The sequence below is a fragment of the Nicotiana tabacum genome, chromosome 10 (genome assembly GCF_000715075.1).
Source record: "Nicotiana tabacum cultivar K326 chromosome 10, ASM71507v2, whole genome shotgun sequence".
In the NCBI taxonomy this organism is placed as follows: Eukaryota; Viridiplantae; Streptophyta; class Magnoliopsida; order Solanales; family Solanaceae; genus Nicotiana; species Nicotiana tabacum.
The window spans coordinates 116517415-116523074 of NC_134089.1; the positions used below are offsets into that span (position 1 = coordinate 116517415).

A 5660-nucleotide genomic window follows, 5' to 3' on the forward strand; every position below is an offset into this window, starting at 1 on the left:
GGTTTTCTTGATGTTTTACTTGCCCCAATTCCACATGACTCGGGCTTCAAATAATCTCAAACCATTCTTATTTCCTTTAAATGCTTTGATCACCTTCCCAGGGTTTTATGATTTACTTTTAAGATTAGGCCCAAACTGTGTGCGCATGTCATGTCACGAGAATCGACATCGAACAATAATGATAAAAGGACTAAACAAAAGGATGACTGAAAATAATAAAAGACCGGATTTTGCATTTAGACTACCGGTGAAATGGTTTGAATAACAAAACAAAACAAACCAGAACAAAATCCAAAAAACAAACTGGACAAAACTTAAACAAACTGCTATGACAAATGGAAAGATAAGAAAGTTTGACACAACCCTAAGAATAATCCGGTAAACAGAAATGACAACAAAATAAACCATAAAAACTTCTCTTTTGATAACCAAGGAAAGAAGCGCCCTCCCAATTATCAAACCTGGCATTTTAGCCACTGAGCTTTGCGTCAATACTGCCAAGACCATTACCAGCTTCAACATCATCAACCTTGGTCAACGAGCTCTCAAGAGGATTCACGTGCTCCCTGTCACTGTCATTGATCACAATTGCCCCTTCCTGAATCATTCTTTCTATTTCCTTTTTCAAGGAACGACAGTCTTCAATGCTATGTCCTCTGACATTGGAGTGGTATGCGCATCGTGCTGCCGGATCAAAGTTTCTTGCATGTGGATCTGGAGTATATGTGGGGAGTGGCTCAATCAAGCCAGCATGCCTTATCCTTTCAAACAGACTTGCATAAGATATTCCAATAGGGGTGAGAGCCTTTCCTCGTTTTAGCAACCTTTCGTTCCTAAATGCTTGATTGGGCCGGAAACCTGATCCAGGGGGCTTCCGGTAGGCTTGTGAGGGTGGATAGGCCTTCTGTGGAACTGGGTATTTGGAAAGTGAAGCCCGTCTTTGGAAATCTCGTGGAGAGAAGTAGCGTTGGGGAGGGGAGTAGCTTGGACGAGTGATGGAGCTACTCGGGTAGCTGGGAAAGCTGTCATAAGTGGGTTGGGATGGAGAGTATGGGGGATGGGTAATGCCAGAGTTTGAAAATCTTGGCGGTGGTGAGGGTGGTGCTTTCCTAGTTATCCATGCCTGATACATGTCTGCCACATGTTGTCTCAGCATTTTCACTTCTTCTACCAACCCGTTGTTCTGTTCGACCAATTGTTGTCGGTCATCAGTACCGACCCACCCTTTTCTGAGGTTCTGTGTCATTTGCTTTGCAGGGAGGAGTTACCACAACCAACCACTTTTCTATATATGAACACAACAAAGGGAAGCCATCACGTTAGTGTTAGAGCATTTGACAGATAATCATATATCAGAGATGCAATGCACCTAAGCAGTTAAACCGTTCTATCAGAGATGCGATGCACTTGCGCTTTCCTTTATTTTTCTTTCTTCCTTTTTTTCTTTTTCAGTGGTGGTCGAATCTTATGGAGATTGCCTACGTATCATGACCCCGCATGAATCAGACCTTGCGTAGTTCGGACCAATAAAAGATAAACAATAAACATTTTTTTATCAATTTTCATATTAAAACAAACTGGGTTTCAATGGTTTGAAGATGACCTACAAACTCGAAAATCAAACAACCCACATATTTTAATCAAAAGATTTACAAACTCCAAAACAAAAAGGCCAGCTTCCTTTCCCCGTTTGACAAATGCAACGGAACGGTTATTTTTGCAAACGTGGCCCCTTCCAAATTTTGAGGCCGGAGAAGATTATTTTATGACACTTTACACACTTGTCCGTTCTTTTACGAAAATAGCCTTTCGACAACTGAAAGATATTCTAAGGCTATTTCGGCAAGAACGGTTTAAGACGCGGCCGAAGCTGGCTCGACTTATTTTGACTAAAAAAAATTCAAATGGTATTCACCTAATCGCTGACTTTTTTTTTTTCAAATTTCAATGAAAACGTGGTGTTGCAAACACGGCCCTTCATCGCCTCGGGGATGAATATTTTTAAGGCTGTGTGGGTCAACTGAACCAAATCCTAAACATGACCCAAAAGGTGGCTGTTTATGCAAAGTCAGCCTTCCGGCGTCCCTTTCGGGAACATTCGGCTATTTATGACAAAACAGCATCACCCGACTTCTTTATGAAATTTGACATATATATTTTTGCTATTTTTTTTTTGTAAAAGGGGAAGTTGGACATCACCCGACTTATTTATGAAAAAATCTTGACATGTTTTTTTTATTATTATTATTTGTTTGGCGTAGTTCGGGTAAATTAACCGAACTATTTTAAAACAGGATTTTTTTCTTTTTCAACAGCAAATAACAAAACCACTTTCCAAGCACGATTCTTTCATTTTCCTTTTGGCATTTTCAGAAACAAATAAATAAAAAAAAACTATTGTAAAAATAAGACTTTTTTCATTGTCATTTTTCAGGGGAAAACAAACTATTTTCCTTTTTTTTTTAAAAATAAGACAGAACAACAATTTTTTTTCTTTCTATTTTTTTCTTTGCTTTTAATAAAACAAACTAATAAGACATTTTTTTTTCATTTTTTCGGCAGAGTTTTGACAGTATTTGGGCATTGGTTTTTTTTTCAAAAATAAACAATCAATTCTCTAACCGCTATTTATTTTTTGAATTTCAAAATATTATTCCTGATATTCAAAAGTCAGTCAACACACAAGTCCGAATCAAATAAATGCGCAAGTAGCAGTAAGTAAGATGCATCAGGATGGTCATTTTCATTTTTTGGTACACCTGTCCTAGACAGACTCAACCCCTGTGTTGAGCCTCCAAAGTCAAATGCACGTGATGCAAACAAACATTCCTACTAGGGATCCGGCATGAAGCTGAGTTATTCTAAGTGAAAAACCTGAGGCATATTGTTCTAGCCCTGGCTTACCCAAACGGACAACTTGAGCCGAAATGGGGGCAACGTACCGGGAGCACGAAAGTCTACCCGGCCTAGTTACTTGTCCCAACTTCGTCTTATTTGGTATGACTTCTAACAGAAAGGTGGGCCACGCGCACGTGTGCACCATAAATTCAGAAGACTCAGAAGGAAGGAGGGTTTCGTAGCAGTTTTATATGCACAATTCAGATAATATTAAAGCGGTAAAAAGCAACATTTAGCACATTAAGCTTAAACATGTAAAAATCAGATAAAGCCAGATATAACAATTTATCTAAGCTCGAATTTCTAACCCTGAACCAGTGGTTCTGGGTCTGGTCCCCAGCAGAGTCGCCAGAGCTGTCACACCTCCTTTTTAACTTACACCCCGTAAAGGGTATAAATACAAGGGAGTTTTTCCAATTAAAGGACAATCGAAACGAGGTTAATTATTGAAATTCAGAGTCGCCACTTGGGGGATTTATGGTGTCCCAAGTCACCGGTTTAGAATCCCGAATCGAGGAAAGATTGACTCTGTTTAACAGTCTGCGAACCAGAAATCCGGGTAAGGAATTCTGTTAACCTGGGAGAAGGTGTTAGGCACTCCCGAGTTCCATGGTTCTAGCACGGTCGCTTTGATCATACTTGGCTTATTAAATTGTCTAATTACTCATTTTAGAACCTTTGTGCATTTACTTTTCACCGCTTTTTAATTAAGAAGATTATATTGAAACGAGTCACGCGCACGTGTACCCATTTATTTGGTGCGTCAGAAATCATGTCACGCGAACGTGTCCACAATTAGTAACGTTTTATTATTATTAAGAAAAATTAGTCGAAGTTGCGCGAACGCATACCCTAATTTATTTTTAAAAATCGTAATTATGTCACGCGAACGTGTACACAATCGCAATAGATAGATTAATTGCGTGCCTAAAAGAAACATTTCTAAGGATGTTCATTTTCACAAATTCCACACTAACTTGCCAACTTAATTAATCTAACAATTAATATACTCATTCAAGAACGTAGATAGCTATACAAATTCAGAGACATAATTTTATACAATTAAGTTAATCGTTGAATCAATTATACAGTTAGGTCCAACTTAAGTGAGTCTACATTTTGAAAGAAACGTATAAAAGTTTGGCTTCTAAACTAATACGTATTACAAAAGCTGCCGTAACAAGAGCATAAAATAAAGAAAAACATGAAATTGTCCTTACTTCAAGGACAAGAAGATGAAGGATGAAAGCTACTGTAACAAGAAAATAAAATCAATAAGAAAAGACAAAAAAATAAAGAAAGAAAAAAACAACCCAAACATCTCCAAGCTGCTGTAACAAGATGGAAGAACAATGAAAATTAAGAAAACAGATCTTTTACATATGAGAGTACGAAGATGGAAACGGACCTTTTTTATATGGAAAAGCTTCTTGAATACAAAGGTCAAAGCGAATAGAGAACACGCCGGAAACTCGACCTCGTTCGCAACCTCGAACTCGACTTAAAGCTTGTGTTTCGAGGATTGTTCAGCTGGAATTTTGGTAATATTTTGGTACTGTGTCGTGATGGAATTAGCAGCGATTTAGCTACTGCTTCAGGGTCGTTTCTGGGTTTGTTTCGCAGCAAGTTTGTTGCGTTACAACTCTAAGTTCACGGCAGCCTTATCTCTAGAGGAAGCACTGAAGAAGCGTTTTTGGTCTTCTTGGTTGTAGCCTCTAATTTTTAGGTCTTAGAATCTATATTTGGTCTCATGTGTATCTTGTGTATTTCAACTCATTTTAGGCGTCTGCTGAAGAAGACGATGGACTTTAAAGGGAGGGTTCCTTTTTTTGTTATGGGAAACGGCGGATTAGTTTTTTTTAGGGTCCTCGTTCTCTTCCGCCTCTTTTCAAACCTTTTCTTTTTTTAAGAAAATCTTTCCACACCCCTTTTAAAAATTGAAGACCCTTCCTTTTTTTAAAAAAAAAAAAATAAAAAAAAATCCCACCATCCGTGAATCCCTCCCCCTTTTCAAAAGATGTCTGTGTATTCCTCCTCCTTTTTCAAAAGATGTCCCCCATTATCTTGGAGTTGGTGTAAGGTGTGGTGGGTTTGGATTGTTATGGGTTAGGTCCGAAAATTAGGCCTAAAAACGGGTAGTTTGAATCCAAATATTATTCTTTCGTCCGGACCCGAGAATAAGAACACGACGTTTTTCAATTAATCCTATGTAAGTAAAATAACTACCAAAATAAGACTGACATTTAAAACAAAACTATTTTTTAATATTTTTTCAAGATTAAAATAGCTACAAAACATTAATAAAACTATTTTTGTGATTTTCGTTTTTATATAAAGATAAAATATAAAGTATTGTTTTTTTTTGCGTATGTTTTCTAAAGATTAAAATGACTATAAAACGTTAACGAAACCATTTTTTTTTTGTAATATTCGAAATTATATGAAGATAAAAAAAAATACAAAGTACTAATTTTGTATTTTCAAAAGATTAAAATGGCTGCAAGACATTAGTAACTATTTTTTGTAATTTTCGAAATTATATAAAGTACAAAAATAAGGTACTATTTTTGTATTTTTCAAATTTATGAGAAACGCATAAACTAAAGTATATATATATTTTTTGTAATTTTTCTTTTTGTGACGAAATAAGGAAAAATAGTCAAAATTAGCTAAAAAAGCTATATTAGACCTAAATTAAATATTTACGCTAAAAATGTGAAAATTTTTGGGAAGGGTCAAAAATCACATGTCTACAATACCCA

At 36.6% G+C, this 5660-nt stretch overlaps 1 long non-coding RNA gene across 1 annotated transcript; it reads right to left on the reverse strand.

The window, feature by feature from the left end:
* Positions 1–228: 228 nt before the first annotated feature.
* Positions 229–4792, reverse strand: LOC142164739 (uncharacterized). Its single transcript, XR_012695696.1, has 2 exons — positions 4307–4792; positions 229–1285 (listed from the first exon to the last, which is right to left on the reverse strand). It is a non-coding gene; the product is annotated as an uncharacterized LOC142164739 (long non-coding RNA).
* Positions 4793–5660: the final 868 nt, after the last annotated feature.